Source organism: Schistocerca serialis, chromosome 5, assembly GCF_023864345.2.
Source record: "Schistocerca serialis cubense isolate TAMUIC-IGC-003099 chromosome 5, iqSchSeri2.2, whole genome shotgun sequence".
NCBI classification, from domain to species: Eukaryota; Metazoa; Arthropoda; class Insecta; order Orthoptera; family Acrididae; genus Schistocerca; species Schistocerca serialis.
Genome location: NC_064642.1, coordinates 702,161,868 through 702,170,938, shown reverse-complemented (window position 1 = coordinate 702,170,938; position 9,071 = coordinate 702,161,868). Strand labels below are relative to the sequence as shown.

Below are 9,071 nucleotides of genomic sequence, written 5' to 3'. Positions count from 1 at the left end.
TCGAGTATGGTACAGATCCCACGAAGCCATGGACCCAGTTATCAACAAGGCTCTGTATAAGCTGATGGTAGCCCCATCATGGTGTGCGCTGTTTTTACAAGGATCATTGACTGGAAATGGTTATGTTCATTTACTTGAAGAACATCTGCAGCCATTCATGGACATCATTATTCCAAAAGATGATGGAATTTTTATGGGTGGCTATGCCCCATAAACAACATTCTGGAAAGTTCGAACGAATGATTTGCCTACCTAGATGGCCCGACATGAGTCCCATCGAACATTTACAGGACATAATCAGGAGGTCAGTTCATGCACAAAATCATGCATCAGCAACACTTTTGCAATTACGGATGGCTGTGGAGACGGCGTAGCTTAGTATTTTTGCAGGGGACTGCTAACAACATGTTGAGTCCATGCCACGTGCAACTGCTGCACTATGCCAGGCAAAAGTAGGTCCAACACAACATCAGGAGGTATCAAAATGGCTGTGAGCACTATAGGACCTAACTGCTGAGGTCATCAGTCCCCTAGAACTTAGAACTACTTGAACCTAAATAACCTAAGGACATCACACACATCCATGCCCGACGCAGGATTCGAACCAGAAGGTATCCTGTGACTTTTGTCACCTCAGTGTAATTTGTTAGATCGCAGGTTCTCTCAGATATTATTGTTTAAATGATACGTTCAGTATTTCTATCTGTAGCTTTCTAATGATCAATTTTATTTGCATTATTTACTTCCCAAAGCCACGTCAACCTCCTGTAAGGTGGCAGATTGAATGAATGTCAATTTCGCACCTTACATGAGAGATTTTATACGTCATAACAAGTAAATGAGTATGTCACCCGACATACTTTGGCGATAATGAGCAGATTTGCCTATTAAAATGTGCAGTATGTAATGCAAAGAGATGACGCTCTATTCGACAGTATTAACACACTGAACCCAAATCCTGCATGTCAATGAGCAAAAGGTGAAAAAAGCTGCTCGAGAAAAGTTTTAATTTGGAGACAGACGCAGGTTGCGCTGTCATGGCCCGAGTACATTGGAACGCTTTTAAAAAGGGGATGGTGACCCATGGCAAAAGGGACAATGAACGCGCCAAGCGATACATCGAGGATTGCAGGTAGTGGGCCAGCGCTGCTTTCTATGGAGAAATTCCTTATAAAACTGCATTGGGGAATTTCCAGATGGATACAAACAGACCAGCGATGCAGTTGATCACGTGAAATGCCTGTGGTGCGCTCGTGATACATGCATGTAACTTTTAGGTGTCAGGAGCAGGCTGGAATAAACTCGGAAGGAGCAGAAAGGGACAAATTTCGATGCAGTTTGAAGATAGGCCCTTTACGATTGACAGAGGTGTTTTCCACAAGATGAAAGGAAAACTTCGAGGACTCTCCTCTGAACCAGCGTCAAGTGTAGAACAGGGCGCATCGTGCTCTGTACGACGCCAAAAGAGGAACTTTGTGTGGACACTGCGTTCACTTCGGCTGGCATTCAGCTAGAAATTAGCTGAAGAGTCGTTGAGCTCCAGAAGCGGAGAAACCAAACAGCCACGTAGTTAATTGTTCTTGCAAGAACTGAGAGGGCATTGTAGTAAACATGCTGCTCCATCTATGCACATGCATATCGCCATAATTCCAGACTATTGATGTGAGCATGTTTCCTCGCCTAACGAGAAACATAGGACAGTTTCTGCTGATAAGATCAATAAAGATTTTGATTAGCTTTTTATAGGAATTTCAGAGGGTGAGAGCAGCCCTGCAGCCGACAGCTCACCTCAGCTAAGGTAAATGCTGCTAGCAGAGGCGTAAACTTTGTTCACCAGCTTGCATCCACTGCGAACTCGAGCAGCCTTGAGTAATCTTTTGCTCATCTTGGCGCAAAAACTAACCATCCTCTGTAGACTTGATTGTCATCCTGAATAGTACCGAATTTGTCGTAATATTGGCCAAGAAGCACTCAGTCTTCAGGTTACAAGTGGCTCATCGGAACCATCCGACCGCCGTGTCATCCTCAGTTGAGGATGAGGATAGGAGGGGCGCGTGGTCAGCGCACCGCTCTCCCGGTCGTTATGATGGTATTCTTGGCCGGAGCCGCGACTATTCGGTCAAGTAGCTCCTCAATGCCATCACGAGACTGAGTGCACCCCGTAAAATGGCAACAGCACATGGCGGCCCGGATGGTCACCCATCCAAGTGCCAGCCACGCCCGACAGCGCTTAACTTCGGTGATCTGACGGGAGCCGGTGTTTCCACTGCGGCAAGGCCGTTGCCCCAAATTGCAGAGAACCTTCTATTTAAATTTGATATTGTTGTGTTCAGTGCAGTTTCGGCTAAACAGGATGTAATGCGTTATCTTGACAACTGTCCTAACACTGTCATGTCACAACGTATGTAAACTCGTGTACTTCTTTGACAATAATTCTTGCATTATTTATTTCCCAAAGCCACGTCAACCCCCCTCCCCCACCCTCTATTCTTTACACGAAATATACTATTGGACATTATGTAGTGTGTATCAGAAATGTTGCGACAAACTTAGAGGGTTTGTAGAGGATGTCTTGAGGAACAACTCGAGGACAGGAGCCCGTGACTGGAAACGTCATCCAGCGACGCGGATGGGCATCGAAGTTACAGGCGCCAGCGAGCGCCCCGAGGCCACTCCTTCAGCAGCAAATGTGACTTTGTACGCTGACACACCATAAGCGGAACGCCTCCAAAGTTGTTTGTTATTCAGTGATCGCAACTGACTTCCACGATTACCAATGGAAAAGCTGGAGCTATGGAGCCAGGTGCCGCGTAGACAGGCCTTGCTCCTATAAATGCGGTGTTCTGTTGCCTCGGTGGATGACCGTTTCGGACACGGCTATCCACCTGTAGTATATTTTTCTCCTGTGTATCGATAAACATTTGAGATTTCAGAGGGATTTAAAAGAAAAATAAACTGCAGATGGAATCCAGATTCCGAAATCGTCAACCACAATGGCAACACAGCATCGCATTCGTAGGAGACAGTGCCTTTCAACGCAGCAGTTAGTTTCATCTTTCCTCACTAGCGATCGTGGCAATCAGCTGCGCTCACTATCAAACATCATTTCCACACGTTCCACCTACGGTCCGTCAACGTACACATTTGCTGCCGAAAGGTGGTTTCGTGGCAAGCGCCGGCGCTTATGACTTCGATGAACTGTAGCGTCGTAGCGTGACGTTTACGCCTGTCCTCAATTTGTTCTTCAAAACACACTCTACAACCGCTCGAAGTTTGTCACGACATTTATTGGTCACCCTGTATAGAATGGGCAAAATAAAAACTCCCGGAAAATTTTTACTGCATTTTAAAATCATCCGCAACTGGGGCAAATGGTGTAAGTTAGGTTGCATGTCTAGAAGTACAGGTAATACGCTGTCTGTTGAAAAATGTGAAGCCCTCTGAAGACATGGTCGAATGTTGTTCTCACATACAAAGCAACACTGGGTATGTAGATTATAAGAGTTGCAATTCTCTGTGACAGGAAGAATGACCACCTGGTCATTTGTGTTTAGTGTTGTTACCAGGCCTGGTAGAGTATATAACGGACGTAAAGAGTGCCTTTATTGACCTCTGTGAAAGACAAGAAGATGCCACAGATTCGTGTGAGTATTATCACCAACCCAAAGAGCTTGAAAGGGGGCGTCGTTGTCGGTCTCTGTTTGTTCAGCTGAACGCAAAGCGCAATATCCCCATTCGCGTTAATGGAGCATTCTGATGTGACGACATTCCGCCATTCAACAAGGTGGGAACGTAAGGTCAGGCATACTCAACGTCAAAATATCCTTGACCACGTGTGAACAAGGTAGCATTGCCTTATTGTGGACCAAGCTGATCGTAGCCTCTTTTAATTTGTGTCTGCCATACAAGAACAAGTAATGGACTCCGCGCGACGTTCTGTGTGATCCCGTGCAATAGATCAGAGACCAATAGCAGCCTGGCTGGGGAATTGTAGTCTTGTGTGCAGGCTGTCGTTAACACCACAACACAAGTGGCTGGTGAGCCATGCACAGCCCATGTTCATGCCATTTAAAGTTTGTCATCTTTTATTACCGTACTGCCGCCTCGTTTTCTCATTCCAATTACTGGCGTCACTAACTTCCTGCCTCACTTGCCACTGAGTGGCAGCAGCAGCCCGTATCGGTAAGTGCACTGTCGTACCATCTACAGAGCGACTGATTGTGTTTCCGGATCGTCGTGTGTCTGGCAGTCAGTTAGACACAGACCAGCAGTGCAGTTGGGATGCAGCAGCAGTGAAGTTGGGGACGGAGCGCCGGTGAGACGCCGACAGCCAGTGCTCGCCGACACACATGAACTGTCACGACAGGGGGAGATTGGAGTGGGACGACGATTGGTTGGTCGTTTGGTTGGTAGTCTCATCGGCAGACGTAAAACTGGTTCTTTCACAGTTTCCGGGCCAGGGCAGTTGGCCGGTTGGCGTGGAGCAGCGAGGAAATCTCCGCGGCGCGTAGTTTGGCCGGGCCCGCTGGCGGCATCTATGTGGTTTCGGAGTGTGTTGGATTCTTCCCATTGCTACGAGGTTCGTGGCTCACCGATCCTGGACGTGAAAGTTGCGTTTTGACTTAATCTACCAGCAAGTCACGATTGTTCACATTGTGTCGTTTGCAGTTTGTTGTCGGCTGTTGGGATATTCCCGTGAGCAACATCGTGTGTTTTCAAGTACTGTACTCAATTACTTGAATTGAAGGGCACCAGTGGAATTTTCAGCCTTGTGGCCATTGACATAAATTCAGGCCGTGTATTTTCCTCATCATGTTGTCGCTGTCCAGCATGGTGTGTAGTTTGACAGCTCAATGTATAATTGGTAGTGGGCGCCAATACCTCCTACGTTGTTCCATTGAACTCCCTGTTGTGTGCTGGTTGGGTGAAGCGGAAGTTAGCTTGCCGGTGGGTCCGCTGACTCGAGCTTTTACGCAGTTTCCCCACCGTTTAAAATTGCTTGTCAGACACGTATTGAATGCAGCCTCTCGTCTTTCCGATTGACCACTTCAGGCATGTTACAGTACATACCCCACAGTTTCACTAATCCAGTAGTCCTTTCATATTCGAGAATGGCACTGAAATATGTGAGTGGAGTCTGACACGGTGGGTGTCAATTTCAATGAAAATAATTTTGGGAGTTGATTGTGTCAAGTCATAAATAAAGCTGCAACCGCAACGCTTACCGTTACTATCAGTCTTCATGAGGGTGACCATGGAATTCGGACGTATATCGATGACAGCGCATTAATTGTTCTGGCCTAACCACAAGCGCCGGAACGAAGAGGAAGAATGGAAGACCAGAGAAGGCAGTGAGGCGACGTCAGCCAGTAGTCCACTGACAAGGTCAGCGACACGACAGGAGCGACCTCTACGAGAACTGAATATAAGCGCCGCTCCTGCCAGCCTCGGCCTGACATTAGTGGACAGCATTCGCAGAGTATTAGCACGGCCTAGCAGAGAGAACAGTTATTAGTGATCTATATTCATTGTTTCTATAGAGAAGAACATTACTGTTTGCATGTGACCCATCGCTTGCGACACTTGTTCTAAATACAAAGCTAAGTATTGTCAATCTGCTTTACTGAAATAAAACTACTAATGTTATTTGCCTGACTTGTTATATAGCATTCCGAGAACGCTGCATCCTTTAGGCACCCTATACGCGATGAGTGGGCAGGACCTTAGATTTGGCGGCGAGGACTCAACATTAATACAAATAACTCAACGAATGAAAATATTTAAAAAAACGTAAGAGACGTAATAGAAGGAAGAGAAAGGGTAAACCAGATTTAGTATGCAGATGGTCAAGCAATGTAAGCAGAATCAGAGGAAGAACCACAATTTACTATGTTACTGGTTGCAAAAATGGCAGTGATGATACATGTAACAAAAAACATATTGATAAGAGGGAGCAAGAACGAGGAGCAAACAAGAAGCAAACATGATTGAGGGTAGGGAATGTTTACCTGCTGGTATCAGTGTATGCGTTGTAGCTGTTTGTATGGCTTGCGATGTTGTGGCTGCTCCTGCTGATGCTGTAGCTGGCGACGCTGCAGCTGATGACGTTTATGGTGATGATGTGGTTGGTGCTGGGTGAGTTGGCGGTGGTGGTGATGATCCTGTGGCCCTGGCGGTCGGCCGCGTCGTTTGTGGCGCTGGAGTGTTGTTAAAAGCCCCAGAGGACGTTCGAAAGAAAGTAGCAGGCGTTGTTGCGTAGATTGCGACTGCAGCAGATCCTGGCGATGTCTTTATTCTGATAGCTTCGTCGTTGTATAGCAGTCCGTCTTTGGCAGGAGAAGCTGACCCCTCGATGTCGATTTTGTGAACTCTGGTAGCGATGGACGTAGCGACGGCGGTAACTGTCCGATGTGATAACAGAGATGTTTTAACTAGATTCAACAGATTCCAAGTTAGAAGAACGGCTTCTAGGGTTTCAGACACTGTGAATTAAGGCACCATTGCTGTGCTAGTACGCACTGAGAATCTCTACATAAATAGCCTAAATTCAAATCGTTTTCTCGCTTTCGTCCGTATACAAACGCTAAGCTCATGAACTCCAGTAAGGATTTTGATTCGTTTTTGGTTAACTGATGCACTGATTCATAAGGATGATTTCTGTACATAATTTATAAATATTTCACACAAATTGACTGAATTATGGTAAATTAAAGCTAAGTTGTGTAGACGATGTCATTCCCCATAGCGAACCGTTGCCTTAACTCGAGAGAACTGCAATGCCTGAGAACACGGAAAGTGGAATCTAATTTGTATCTGGTGGTGCGCTAGTGGGCTTTGGATGGAAATCGGAAAGCTGTGGGACTGGATCCTGTATAGGTCAGATTTTTTCACTCTCACTTTTAACCTAGCATCCACCTTTCAATGATAAGCATTTCTAAATATGAAGACAATTTCAGGCTGCCAATTTCTGCTTCTGCCAGGAAGCAATCTCCATTCGCGCTCTTAATTCACAGCAAATTCTTCGATCAATGAGCAGTGCGTTACTCAGCTTTGAAGTACAGTAATAAATATGACCAATAACGGAGAGGTGGTACCACATCATCAGGCTGTGATGTGAGTCTTACAATCTGAAATAATCAAATATTTTAAACAATATTTTCCTCCAATAGTTTGAGAAAATCCGCACACCGAAAAAACATGCGCATCCAAAATATATGGTGTTTTATTTTTTATGCTGCAAGTAAAACGTCTTCCGAAAAACTACTTTCGTAATGTCAGCAACTTTGCTACTCTTACATACAGTAGATTCTTTCAGGAGTGCATTAGATGACTTAACTTTTAGCTTTCTGAATTCCTTGAATCAAACCTAGATGTGGACACGATTCCTTCCGTGGCATGTCAAAGAAGTTTGCATAAAAACTCTGCGACATATGACAAAGATTTGCGACAGGGGGTACCAACACTATATCACATGTGTACTATGCTTCACAAGAGGAGTGCTGTACACGACCCAAACACGTACATCTTCCTTATTATTTTCTTATTTCTTCTTTTACTTATGACACCTCAACCAACCTCCGATGCATACTGAATCACTCACACGCCTACATATGCTCATGATGCACACACATTATTTACTGTTGTTGTGAACATATTACTTACATTGTGATATACTCTCATCATTGTCATGACATGTCACTACAAAATCCAGTTCAGTACGGAACACATAACATTCACGCCTCCAGACAATTTTCCTGCTGTTCTCTGCTTGCAGCGCATAACTTGTATGAAAGTCATGATATTCAAGTACTAAAGGTTGTTCTCTGGAATTTATGCATAACTCTACGCAGTGGCCCACAAACAAAATACGCTACTCCATATAAGTCATCTGGCTGTTGATACCTAAAACTACCCCTGCGAAGTAAGGCCTGGTAGCTAGTAGTGAGCACTAATCATTAGAATCTCTTTGCAGGCTAGTTAGCTTTCAAGAACTGATTAAGGGAGGGCTACGTGTCCGCAGCTCGTGGTCGTGCGGTAGCGTTCTCGCTTCCCCCGCCCGGGTTCCCGGGTTCGATTCCCGGCGGGGTCAGGGATTTTCTCTGCCTCGTGATGACTGGGTGTTGTGTGCTGTCCTTAGATTAGTTAGGTTTAAGTACTTCTAAGTTCTGATGACCACAGTAGTTAAGTCCCATAGTGCTCAGAGCCATTTGAACCATTTTTTGAGGGCTACGTATCATGTACCGCTGGACGATGATGTAAGACTTTTTGCTGCACCGCTTCACTGAACTGCCAAGATATGCTCACGCTCAGAAGAAAAAAAACAGAACACCTTGAACGACCAGATATACGACATTTATATTCACAGGACAAGCACATTACTACGTTTTGCAGAAATGATTAGCATTTGAACCATGTAGGCTCACGGGTTCAAGGTGAACATCGATATCGCTGCGCAACACGACCTACTGGTAAAATGTGGCTGCGACTCTCGTCATCCCTATAAACCGAAGGTAATGGATCAGTGTGACTTGAGCAAACGTGCAGGATAACTCGTAGACGTATGCGCGAACCGTACCGTCTGCGAGCGGGCGCAATTGACACGAGAGAATGTGATTCATCCGTTTGGGAAACTGCTGCTCGTATGTGACGAAGTGTTTCGGCAGTGCAACGAGTGTGTGCAGACTGGTTCAGAGAGGCCGTATAATAGAATGAGATGGGTCAGATCGCGCCACTGATACCACCCCCCCCCCCCCCCCCCCCCCCGAAAAGACCGACACCTAATCTGAATGGCACTGCAGGACACATCTGCGTCCTCCTCGTCTCTGGTACAACAGTGGAACAGTATAACACATTGTACGCTATCAGGGGCGACAGTCCATAGCCATTTATTAGGCCATAGCTAACGTGCGCATCGTCCACTTCTCCGCCTATCTTCGCCCAATGTGCAGCAACATGGTGGATGGAAATGGTCTGCTGAACAACGTCACTGAGGGCAGGAAGGGCACCAGAAAATGTTTTCAGACGAATCCTGGCTGTGTTCAGGTCCGCCGCACACACGGGGAAAAGCATCA

General features: G+C 45.9%; 1 pseudogene; it reads right to left on the bottom strand.

The window, feature by feature from the left end:
* Positions 1-2,167: 2,167 nt before the first annotated feature.
* On the bottom strand, positions 2,168-2,285 carry LOC126482536 (5S ribosomal RNA; annotated as a pseudogene).
* Between the last annotated feature and the right edge of the window lie 6,786 nt (positions 2,286-9,071).